Raw genomic sequence first — 13,978 nt, 5'->3', positions numbered from 1 at the left:
GACTACACCAACTAGGGCTTTAGAGACAATTCTATTTGTCCACCCGATAGAAATACAGGTAAGGTATGAAGTAGCCATCGCGGCTATAAGACTGAAAGCGATGAGCGAGTGGATCGAAAAAGACCACCAAACATACCATCAATGCATATTACGGTTTACAACGGGTGAATCTATAAATCAAATAGTATCGGACAGGATACCAGAATCAAGTGAAGTAGCTCTGTGTGAAGTTCTAATACCGGACAGAGATATGTGGATCGATGGAACCCTTGCACAGATTCCCGCTGGAAGCTGCGGGTTTACGGACGGGGCTGTGTTAGGGGGGAGAACGGGACTGGGTCTTTATATCGTAGACACGGAAACGAGGATCTCCCTTCGTCTGCCGGATCATAACACGATCCTCCAGGCCGAAATCCGAGCGATCACAGAATGTCTGAACTGGTTTAAAACAAATACAAGGCCACTCACAGTTAACATCCTTACGGATAGTAAAGCAGCAATTAGAGCTATAACAAGTAAATCTGGGTACACATTGTCAGTTTTGAATGACAGCTTTGTTGTTGCTTGCTAGTGTGGCCGTTCATTTTTGTCATTCATCATGCAACCACAAAATGTTTTGTGGTTGCTGGACGGTTTGACAGTTATCGATAATTGCGAAATATCGACATTCAAAACTGACAATGTGTACCCAGCTTAAGGCAACAATATCGAAAACTGTCTTAGAGTGTAAAAATTCAATTAACGACTATTCCCATTATGGCTCGGTAAACATTATATGGGTACCAGGACACATAGGGATTACGGGAAACGAAGTAGCAAACTCCTTAGCAAAACAAGCCAGGGAGCTACCTACAGTAAGTCTAGACAATGTATATATATAATTGTTCCACAAACATCCCATACGGGACAAGGGAGACTTCTCTCATATCAATGAGTGCACCCCGATTCATATTAGCTCAATGATAAGGGACCTACTGTTTATTGCCGAGTCCGAACGGCGTGTCTTAAGACACCACTTGTAGAGAAGTTTTTCAAGGCTGAAATACTCAGGAAATGTCGCCAACATTACTGAGGGGTATTTTGCCACCGTCGAAAAATGTTTGATGTTGACTGGCCGGGGAATCGAACCCACGACCTTCAGCGTGCAAGGCGGGTGTGCATACCATTGCACCACGGTGGCACCCAAGTCAACAAGTCACAACAGGCCTCTTCTGGCTTAAGTGTATGCCCTTTCTTTTTAAGGACATGTGGTGATCTTGAATCACCCCTCTTCTCAACCTAACCCAACCTAACCTAACCTAATTTTTTATAAATGCATTCACAAATTATTGAAAAATATTTTCTTGTTTGTTTTGTTTATTGTTGAAGATTCAATCTCATTTTCGATTGTTTGAATAGAGGGTAATAGAGGGTAATAAATGAAGTTGAGCCAATGGGGGAATACTCCACTCAAACAATCGAAAAATATTTTCTTAAATTATCTAAAAATATTTTCATAATTTTTTAAAACTGTTTTTAAATGTTGTGTATAAAAATATTTTTTCAACGAACACAACCTAGCATCGATTATTTTTTAAAAATATTTTTAAAATCCACGTTTGATGCTGTCAGTATTGTCTGCAAAATATCGGAAAAAAGTGACTATTGGTCTCAGTATTGGCCTGAAAATATTTGTAATACAACTCACGCCTATTCGTCTCAGTATTAGACTGCAAATATTTGTAAAAATTCAACGCCTATTGCTCTCAGTATTGGCCTGAAATTATTTTTAAAAAATCCACGTTTAATGGCTTCAGTATTGGCCTGAAATTATTTTTAAAAAATCCACGTTTAATGGCTTCAGTATTGGCCTGAAATTATTTTTAAAAAATCCACGTTTAATGGCTTCAGTATTGGCCTGAAATTATTTTTAAAAAATCCACTTTTAATGGCTTCAGTATTTTTAAAAAATCCACGTTTAATGGCTTCAGTATTTTTAAAAAATCCACGTTTAATGGCTTCAGTATTGGCCTGAAATTATTTTTAAAAAATCCACGTTTAATGGCTTCAGTATTGGCCTGAAATTATTTTTAAAAAATCCACGTTTAATGGCTTCAGTATTGGCCTGAAATTATTTTTAAAAAATCCACGTTTAATGGCTTCAGTATTGGCTTGAAATTATTTTTAAAAAATCCACGTTTAATGGCCTCAGTATTGGCTTGAAATTATTTTTAAAAAATCCACGTTTAATGGCCTCAGTATTGGCTTGAAATTATTTTTAAAAAATCCACGTTTAATGGCCTCAGTATTGGCTTGAAATTATTTTTAAAAAATCCACGTTTAATGGCCTTAGTATTGGCTTGAAATTATTTTTAAAAAATCCTCGTTTAATGGCTTCAGTATTGGCTTGAAATTATTTTTAAAAAATCCACGTTTAATGGTCTCAGTATTGGCTTGATTAAAAATCCAGGTTTAGTGGCCTCAGTACTGGCTTGAACACATTTTAATAAATCCAGGTTTAGTGGCCTCAGTACTGGCTTGAACACATTTTAAAAAATCCACGTTTAATGGCCTCAGTATTGGCTTGAAATTATTTTTAAAAAATCCACGTTTAATGGCCTCAGTATTGGCTAGAAATAATTTTAAAAAAATCCAAGTGTATTGGCCTCAGTATTGGCTTGAAATTATTTTTAAAAAATCCCCGTTTAATGGCCTCAGTATTGGCTTGTAATTATTTTTAAAAAATCCACGTTTAATGGCCTCAGTACTGGCTTGAAAAAATTGTTTAAAGAATCCACGTTTAATGGCCTCAGTATTGGCTTGAAATTATTTTTAAAAAATCTACTTTTAATGGGCTAGTATTGGCTTGAAAATATTATTAAAAATCCAAGTTTTGTGGCCTCAGTATTGGCTTGAAATTATTTTTAAAAAATCCACGTTTAATGGCATCGCTATTGGCTTGATAATATTATTAAAAATCCACGTTTAATGGCCTCATAATTGGCTTGAAATTATTTTTTAAAAATCTACGTTTAATGACCTCAGAATTGGCTTGAAATTATTTTTAAAAAATCCACGTTTAATAGCCTCAGTATTGGTTTGGAAATATTTTAAAAACTCTACGTTTAATTGCCTCAGTATTGGCTTGATATTATTTTTAAAGAAAATCCACGTTTAAAGGCCTCAGTATTGGCTTGATTAAAAATCCAGGTTTAGTGGCCTCAGTACTGGTTTGAACACATTTTAAAAAATCCAGGTTTAGTGGCCTCAGTACTGGCTTGAACACATTTTAAAAAATCCACGTTTAATGGCCTCAGTATTGGCTTGAAATTATTTAAAAAAAAACACGCTTATTAGCCTCAGTGTAATCTTGAAAATATTTTTAAAAAATCTACATTTAATGGTTTCAGTAGTGGTTCGAGGAATGTTTTAAAAAGTCCACGTTTAATGTCTTAATATTGGCTTGAAAATATTTGTAAAAAATCCACGTCTATTGGTCTCAGTATTAGCTTGAAACTATTCTTTATACGCTTTTCCAATTTCATATTTATTAAAATATAATATTGTATGAAAAAATTTTATAAAATAATTTAAACTTTGAATTCCTTTCATACCTTATCTCTTTCAATATACTCTAAAGGATGGCATACAATTAATATAATTCATATTTTCATATTGATTTCATAATATGTACCTACCCTGAGGAAAAAATCCCTTCGATTAGTTATTCAATAGAATTAATACTGTCTGGTACTTTATTAAAAGTTCCATTTCAATTCTCATATTAGGATTATTGCATTCTTTTCTTCTCATCGTTAGCTTGGTTGTTCTTAGACAAATCTGAAAATCATCCTTTCTTTATGCATTCTGAATAATTTCATGATTGCCTTTTTTTATTAAATAACGCTAAAGACCTTTCAAAGTAGAAAGGCTTTGACAAAAAACCAAAAGCAAAGTAAAATCTCACTGTACGGCTCCTGTCATTGGTGGCTCTCTAATAGAGTGGAATAACGAATCTGGAAATGTTTTTTTGTGTTCGTTGGTTGGATGGTTGTCAAGTACCAGTCAGTCAGACATTCAGTCATTCATTCGTGTGAGAAAATAGAAACATAAAATATTGACTGTCAGTAGGTAACATCGTTGTCTCTATGTGTGGGTGTGTGCAACATTTTCCAATAACGATTTGAATGACTGTAACAATATTTTCCAAATATGTACATATGTGTCAACTGCCAACAAACACATCCATTCCAATGAGATAGACAGTTAGCCACCCAGATAGCAGGAAGGGCAACAAAGGCAGGAATAAATCAAAGTACATCTTAGCTGTGAAATAACAAAAAAACACAACAAGAACAACATCATTGCCTAATGAATAACAAAAGATAAGAATTTTAAATAAAATCTAAAAATTCGGGGCCTACAAATAAATTATGTACTCTCTGTCCCTATACGTTTGTAGTAGTAGCCCCACTTCTGTCATGCCAAATCATGTCCCCTTTCTCGCTTTCGTCGTTCATCACTTATGCATAATCACAAAATTTGTTCAATTTTGAAATGGGGTCTAAGTACTACAAAAGTATATTCAATCACGTCCCTCTTCAAACTCAACACAAGGACATCAAGCAAACGCACACTTACACATACATACGCAGACCAACATTCACAATTTGAACACTTGGCTAAGTACATAATTTGAAAAGTTTAGAAAAACGAACACTTTACTTAACCTCTTGCAGCAGCCATTCTACACACATACACACACACGTAGATAAATCTTAAATTTCAAAATCTTTGTTTTGCATTAAAATAACAGAATTTTTTTTTTTTTCTAAAATATAAATTCAAATTGGTTTAGACCTAAACAAATCCATTTCGGCCCTGAACACTTTCTATGCTTTGCATAATAAACTCTCGCCTACGAACAAAACAAAAGCAGAAAACACATTAGCACATCACTTTAAATTATGAGGCCTAAAAAGGGCAGACAAAGGATAACACTAATGTGGATTACATGACATGGGTCTTGACTGATTTTGCTTCTTTAAGGGTTTCAAGCTTTAAAATGGTGTACGAAGTTAATTTGAATAGGGTTCTCACTACGATTTTGAGCCATAAATAAAGAAAACAACTCCCTACAATTAACGAATAATTTCTTAAATAAAAAAGGCGTTTCTTTAATAATATTTTCATACCAATATTGAGACAATTTAACGTGGATGTTTAAAAGCAATACTGAGACCATTAAACGTGGATTTTTAAAAATATTTTCAAACCAATACTTACACCATTAAACGTGAATTTTTTAAAAATATTTTGAAACCAATTAAACGTGGATTTTTTTAAAAATATTTTCAAATCAATGCTGAAACTAATAAACGTGAATTTTTTAAAAATATTTCCAACCTATACTGGGACCACTAAACGTGTATTTTATAAAAATATTTTCAAACCAATACTGAGACCATTAAACGTGGATTTTTTTAGAAATATTTTAAAACCAATACTTAGACCATTAAACGTGGATTTTTTACAAATATTTTCAAAACAATACTGAGACCATTAAACGTGGATTTTTTAGAAATATTTTCAACCAATACTGAGACCATTGAACATGGATTTTTTTTAAATATTTTCAAAATATTACTGAGACCATTAAAAGTGAATTTTTTAAAAATATTTTCAAACCAACACTGAGACACTTAAACGTGGATTTTTTACAAATGTTTTCAAACCAATACTGAGGCCATTAAACGCGGATTTTTTAGAAATATTTTCAAACCAACACAGAGACCATTAAACGTGTTTTTTTAATATTTTCAAACCAATACTGAGACCATTAAACGTAGATTTTTAACAAATATTTTCAAACCAATACTGAGACCAATAAACGTGGATTTTTTACAAATATTTTCAAACCAATACTGAGACCATTAAACGCGGATTTTTTAAAAATATTTTCAAACTAATACTAAGACCTTAAACGTGAATTCTTTAAAAATATTTTCAAACCAATACTGAGTCCATTAAACGCGGATATATTTACAAATATTTTCAAACCAATACTGAGACCATTAAACGTGGATTTTTCAAAAATATATTCAAACCAATAGTGAGACCTAGAAACGTGGATTTTTTAGAAATATTTTCAAACCAATACTGGGACCATTAAACGTGGATTTTTTAAAAATATTTTCAAACCAATACTGAGTCCATTAAACGCGGATATATTTACAAATATTTTCAAACCAATACTGAGACCATTAAACGTAGATTTTTAACAAATATTTTCAAACCAATACTGAGACCAATAAACGTGGATTTTTTACAAATATTTTCAAACCAATACTGAGACCATTAAACCCGGATTTTTTAGAAATATTTTCAAACCAACACAGAGACCATTAAACGTGTTTTTTTTAATATTTTCAAACTAATACTGAGACCATTAAACGTGGAGTTTTTACAAATATTTTCAAACCAATACTAAGACCATTAAACGTGGATTTTATACAAATATTTTCAAACCAATACTGAGACCATTAAACGCGGATTTTTTAGAAATATTTTCAAACCAACACAGAGACCATTAAACGTGTTTTTTTTAATATTTTCAAACCAATACTGAGACCATTAAACGTGGATTTTTTAGAAATATTTTCAAACCAATACTGAGACCATTAAACGTGGATTTTTTAGAAATATTTTCAAACCAATACTGGGACCATTAAACACGGATTTTCTAAAAATATGTTCAAACCAATACTGAGACCATTAAACGTGGATTTTTTAGAAATATTTTCAAACCAATAGTGAGACCATTAAACGTGGATTTTTTAGAAATATTTTCAAACCAATACTGAAACCATTAAACACGGATTTTTTAAAAATATTTTCAAACCAATACTGAGCCCATTAAACGTGGATTTTTTTAAATATCTCCAAGCCAATACGGATACCATTAAACGTGAATTTTTTAGAAATATTTTCAAACCAATATTGAGACCATTATTTTCAAACCAATACTGAGACCATTAAACGTGGATTTTTTTTAACAAATTTAAAAACTGAGACCATCCAACGTGTTTTTTTTAATATTTTCACACCAATACTGAGACCATTAAAAGTGGATTTTTTTAAAAATATTTTCAAACCAATACTGAGACCATTAAACGTGGATTTTTTAAACATATTTTCAAACCAATACTGAGACCATTAAACGTGGATTTTTTAAAAATATTTTGAAACCAATTAAACGTGGATTTTTTTAAAAATATTTTCAAATCAATGCTGAAGCTAATAAACGTGAATTTTTTAAAAATATTTCCAACCTATACTGGGACCACTAAACGTGTATTTTATAAAAATATTTTCAAACCAATACTGAGACCATTAAACGTGGATTTTTTTAGAAATATTTTTAAACCAATACTTAGACCATTAAACGTGGATTTTTTACAAATATTTTCAAAACAATACTGAGACCATTAAACGTGGATTTTTTAGAAATATTTTCAACCAATACTGAGACCATTGAACATGGATTTTTTTTAAATATTTTCAAAATATTACTGAGACCATTAAAAGTGAATTTTTTAAAAATATTTTCAAACCAACACTGAGACCGTTAAATGTGGATTTTTTACAAATGTTTTCAAACCAATACTGAGGCCATTAAACGCGGATTTTTTAGAAATATTTTCAAACCAACACAGAGACCATTAAACGTGTTTTTTTAATATTTTCAAACCAATACTGAGACCATTAAACGTAGATTTTTAACAAATATTTTCAAACCAATACTGAGACCAATAAACGTGGATTTTTTACAAATATTTTCAAACCAATACTGAGACCATTAAACGCGGATTTTTTAAAAATATTTTCAAACTAATACTTAGACCATTAAACGTGTATTTTTTACAAATATTTCCAAACCAATACTGAGACCATTAAACGTGGATTTTTTTAAAATATTTTCAAACCTATACTGAGACTACTAAACGTGTATTTTTGAAAAATATTTTCAAACCAATACTGAGACCATTAAACATGGATTTTTTTGAAATATTTTCAAACCAATAATGAGACCATTAAACGTGGATTTTTTACAATTTTTTTCAAACCATTAAACGTAAATTCTTTAAAAATATTTTCAAACCAATACTGAGACCATGAAACGTGATTTTTTAAAAATATTTTCAAACCAATACTCAGATCCTTAAACGTGGATTTTTTACAAATATTTTTGAACCAATATTGAGACAATTAAACGTAGATTTTTTACAAATATTTTTAAACCAATACTGAGACCATTAAACGTGGATTTTTTAAAAATATTTTCAAACCAATACTGAGACCATTAAACGTGGATTTTAAAAAAATATTTTCAAACCAATATTGAGACCATTAAAAGTGTATTTTTTAAAAATATTTTCAAACCCATACTGAGACCATTAAACGTGGATTTTTTTAGAAATATTTTCAAACCAATACTGAGACCATTAAACATGGATTTTTGAAAAATACTTTCAAACCAATATGTAGACCATTAAACGTGAATTTTTTACAAATGCTTTCAAACTAAAACTGGGACCAATTAAGGTTTAAATTCTTAACGTTAAGTTTACATGTCACATATTCCCCTGTCCGTGCCTTATTTACAAAATTGTAACCATGGAATACATAAATCTGCAATTTAGCTGACCTAATTTTTTTAGCCGTTGCAGTTGAATAGCCAAAAATTAAGGATTTTCGTAGCAAGCAGCACTACATTAACACTCCATAGTTAAAAGGAGCACAAGCTGCTGTTGAGGAGTCAGTTGTGGTGTTTGATAACTACTAAAGGCACAAGTAAAGAGAGTGTGCTATGCCAATAGTCATTCGCATGTGTGGTTGCTCACTCATCCAAATAATAGATTTCTCTTCTAATTATCTTATATGCAAAATTTCCTTTGAGAATTCCCACAAATAGTTTTGATTGATATGGAAGAAATCGGACTGTTTGTCCGATAATAATTACAATTAAATAGGCTCTGTGTTTATGAGGATTATACAATGGCTGAAGATATTGAGTGGCCAAGGGCGTAAGAGAAGAAGGGAAACTGTCACTGTTTATGATTTATCCCACTACAAATCCGTTAACCTCGCTCAGAAACTGTTCTTAAAATTATTAAATTTTTTCTGTTAAAAATTTAAATAATTGTTTGTTTTGTTTATTGTTGAAGTTCAATCTCATTTTCGATTGTTTGAGTGGAGTATTCCCCCATTGGCTCAACTTTATTTATTACCCTCTATTACAGAGAGTAATGTTTTTCAAAACGAACTGACAGTGTTGCAAAATTTTACTGATCGCTACCAATATCATGATTTTATCCCGGCGAAGGGAATTATCAATTGGCTTCTCAGTTTTTGAAATGATGCCTTTTTAGCGAAAAACCGAACTCTTTAAGTGTCTAGTATTCTCATATGAATGAGAATCACACTCACTTTTCGGCTTTTCCAAAGAAACACCAAAATCAAAATATTTTGCAACATGTCAGCACGTATCAACTAAGAATTCTTCGAATTCTGTGAAGTTGAGCCAATGGGGGAATACTCCACTCAAACAATCGAAAATGAGATTGAACTTCAACAATAAACAAAACAAACAAAAAACAGCCGAGGCACGGGCGAATGAATGGAGCTTTGTTAAAACCAAAAAAAAAAAAAAAAAAAAAAAAAACAAAATTCCAATAACAACCTCACAGGCAACTGTGTTGGTGTTCTTTTCAACTCACAGAATTCGAAGAATTCTTAGTTGATACGTGCTGACATGTTGCAAAATATTTTGATTTTGGTGTTTCTTTGGAAAAGCCGAAAAGTGAGTGTGATTCTCATTCATATGAGAATACTAGACACTTAAAGAGTTCGGTTTTTCGCTAAAAAGGCATCATTTCAAAAACTGAGAAGCCAATTGATAATTCCCTTCGCCGGGATGAAATCATGATATTGGTAGCGATCAGTAAAATTTTGCAACACTGTCAGTTCGTTTTGAAAAACATTACTCTCTGTAATAGAGGGTAATAAATGAAGTTCAGCCAATGGGGGAAAACTCCACTCAAACAATAAAAAAAAAAAAAAAAAAAATTTAAATAATTTTTTTGTTGTTGGAAAAAAGGGTCATAGTTATTTTTTCCTAGGTCTATATGGTTATGGTTGTTATCCTTTATGCTAATGGGTAAATGTCACTGTTTATGATTTATCCCACTACAAATCCGTTAACCTCGCTCAGAAACTGTTCTTAAAATTATTAAATTTTTTCTGTTAAAAATTTAAATAGTTTTTGTTGTTGTTAGAAAAAAGGGTCATGGTTATTTTTTTCTTTGCAATATATGGTTATGGTTGTTATCCTTTATGCTAAAGATACCATAAATCATAGTAATGGCATCATTTAATGTACACAAACGAAAGTCGTTAAGTATTCGCCATGTAAAGGAAATACAATTAACTTAAAGCCATAAAAGGCAATCATTTAACATGCAGCACCTGGACAATAAAACAAGGCCATCGTTCAAAACTGCACTCAAACACACACATACACACACGTCCATACAAACGATGATGATGGTGATGATGTTTAAGGGGACGAGGCAGTGTGGTGAATTGCGATTGAAAGCTAACAATTTTTTAAGTTTGTGGAAACAAGGATCAAAGGACTTACAAACGGCTATTTTATATTCAAACTGCAAGTATGGTACATTTATGAACATAAAAACAGGTTGTAGGAATGGACGATTTGCCACTTGAATTCGTCATTAATTTTTCCTCAGAGCAATTAAAAAACGTAGAAATAGCAAAACACCATAGAAACAACACCAAAACTCAATTAAACCCCATTCCCGTTATGAACAAGAAATGAAAAAGAATCTGAAACCATAAAAAAATCACTCAAACAAAAAAGTTCAAACTCAACATCGACAACACTTGATTGTACAATAATAAGTGGTTGCGGACACGTGCCTGCCCGTGTAACAGTGTCCGATTAAAAACTTAAGAGTAGACGTTAATGAGAGTGGAAAAAAGTAGGAGGTGCAGATGAGGTATAATGAAACAATTAAAAGGGTCATTGAGAGCTGGCTGCCCTGCCTTTAGCATGTGGAACATAAATTAGGTTTAATTAAATCACCTATGAATAGGTGACTACAAAAAAAGTTAAAAGGTATTCTATATAAAAAAATCAATAGAATATCCTCATCCTTACCGACTTCTATCAACAGAATATCCTTGACAATTCTTCTATCTATGAAAATGCCTTGAAAAGTCTTTTATCTATTGCAGGTTCTTCAAAGATCCATTATCTGTAAAAGACCCATGAAAGGTTTACTATCTGTGGAAAAGTCTTTAGAGATCTCTTGAAAAGTCTCCCATTTCTAACAGTCTCTGGAAAGGTCGTATATAAATAGAAGATCCTTTTTAAGTTTTCTATCTATAGAAGGCGCTTGAAAGCTATTGGAAGATCTTCGTCACAGTATGGTCTTTTATCTAGAGAAGACCCTTGAAAGAATTCCACTTTAGGTCTTCTTTAGTCAAAAGACCTCTTGAGGTATTCTACAGACAGGACCGAAGAAAACCGCTTGAGATCTCCTATAAACTGAAGAAGACCTTCTGAGGTCTTCTATTAACTTAAGAAAACCTCTTGAAGTTTTCCATAAACAAAAGAAGACCTCTTGAAGTCTTCTAAACACAATATAAGGCCACTTGAGGTCTCTTATAAACTAAAGAAGACCTTCTGAGCGTTTCTTTAACACTGTGAACACAAATTTTGGGGCAGATATAATTCCTTTTGGAGATGAAAGCCCTTGATGAGTACATTAAGAATCCCAAAGGACAGATCCGCCGTGAGTCGAACTTCCGCGTTATGGCCGTTATGACCCTCTGAGCCATCAGGAATTAGCATTATATCTTTGTTCACTGTTGCTTTAGCTTAGTTTCGAGCGACAAGATCGATTAGTCGTCAATGAGAGTCGTACCTAAAATTTTCTGAGCGACATTTTTGCAGAACATTCCGAAGCTGCATATTTCATCTTGTGGGACTTTTTTAACGGCTCTTAAAATAAAGGACGAAAAGGACATTGAAGGAAGCGGGTTACAAGGTCGAAGTACTCTACGAAAATAATCGTCATTCGATTTGACTGAAGACATGTTATCACAAAAATAAGCTAAAACAACAGTGAACAAAGATAGAACGCTAATTTTTCCTGATGCCTTACAGGGTCTCTAGAAGGAGTTAGTGAAGCTGCCAGGTTCCGTAAGATACTATCTAAGGACCCAAAACCCATAGGTAGTATCAAACGGAGCGATGCTTCCTGGACTAACTCCTGTCTAAAGACTTTGGATCTGCTGTCAGGGGTTCTTTTTCCCGGTTGTGTTGATTTTGACGGAGCCTTGCCAAGAGCAAATCTCAGTCGAGTCCGAACCGTCGAGGATGAACAGCTGATTGACAGAATAACTAATCACACAAGAATTCGGTGGACGATCAACAGGTTCCAGCCTTATAAATCACCGGGACCGGATGGTATAATACCGGCAATGCTACAGAATGTGGCTGAGCCGGCGCTATCAATCCTGATAGAAATTTTCAAGGCTTGTTTATTGTTATCGTAAATACCTGGTCTGTGGAAGGAGGTTAAAGTGACTTACATCTCCAAAGCGGGGAAGCCAAGTCATACTTTGCCAAAAGACTACAGACCAATTAGTCTTTCTTCCTTTCTTTTGAAAACATTAGAAAGGTTACTGGATCTTGAAATTAGAACACAATTAAACCCCAATAACATCAGCAAATCACAACATGCCCACACTAAGGGCAAATCAGTGGAGACTGCCCTGCATGAGGTGGTCGGGCATGTTAAGAAGCATATGGAAAATTCAGGCTTCTCGCTGGCGGCTTTCCTTGATATAGAGGGGGCTTTCAGTAATGTGAAGCTTGAATAAATTCACAATGCTCTCAGCAACGCATGTGTTTCCTCCATTCTTGTGGAATGGATTGACGAGATGCTGAAGAGTAGAATCATCATCCTCATCCATAGGAGAGGAGTTCTCTCACCTCTGCTATGGCTTCTGGTAATAAATGAAATACTTGTGTGCTTCGATCGGCTGAAGATCAAGGTGGTCGCCTACGCTGATGATGTGGTTGTGCTTATAAGTGGCAAATTCTTGCCAACGCTGTCTGAGCTCATGCAAAGAGCATTAGTACAACTCGCAAACTGGGCCCAGAACAATGGTCTGGGAGTAAACCCGGAGAAAACCGAGCTTGTACTATTCACTAAGAAACGCAAAGTTCCCAATTTCGAGCCTCCAGTCCTGGACGGGGTGGCCCTGGCACTTTCTACGGAAGCTAAATACCACGGCACTATTCTGGACCATCGCTTGTCATGGAAAATAAATGTAGAGGATCGAACGAAGAAAGGACTCATGGCACTCTATTCCTGTAATAACTCCATTGGGAAAAGCTGGGGATTGAGACCACATATCATACACTGGCTGTATGTAACCGTGGTCCTGCCCATACTTACCTAAGGTGGACTGGTCTGGTGGCAAGCTCTTGGAAACAAAGCGTTACTCTCCAAATTATCAAGTGTACAAAGAACCGCGTCACTGCTGATTACCGGATCGATTAAAAGCACTCCTCAAGCTGCTTTAAACGTCATCCTGGATCTCCAACCTCTGGATATCCTAATCCAGTTTTAGGCGGCGAGAACTGCTTTTTGACTCAGGGAGTCAGGGTGTTGGCGTGGTTCACACTTTGGACACTCGAATGTCCTAAAACTAGTTGATAGTCGACTTGAGTTAGGTGACAATGGTTGCGTAAGCGACTATTCCTACCTCATTCAAGTTTGACTCCTTAACTGTTATCTTCCCAAGCAGACGCATGGGCTGAGTGCATATCTCCTCTGGACGGTCTGGCAATTTACACAGACGGGTCCAAGATGGAAGATGGTACTGGCGCTGGCGTCTACTG

At 33.9% G+C, this 13,978-nt stretch overlaps 1 protein-coding gene across 8 annotated transcripts in view; it reads right to left on the bottom strand.

The window, feature by feature from the left end:
- Nucleotides 1-13,978, bottom strand: part of LOC141397341 (kin of IRRE-like protein 1) — a 323,500-nt gene that overhangs the window by 128,169 nt on the left and 181,353 nt on the right. The window lies entirely within an intron of this gene.

This window comes from Musca autumnalis, unplaced genomic scaffold, assembly GCF_047663935.1.
Source record: "Musca autumnalis isolate F117 unplaced genomic scaffold, ASM4766393v1 scaffold_1, whole genome shotgun sequence".
Classification (NCBI taxonomy): Eukaryota; Metazoa; Arthropoda; class Insecta; order Diptera; family Muscidae; genus Musca; species Musca autumnalis.
Note: the sequence above shows the minus strand (reverse complement) of the source record. Positions and strands in the feature narration are given on the sequence as shown.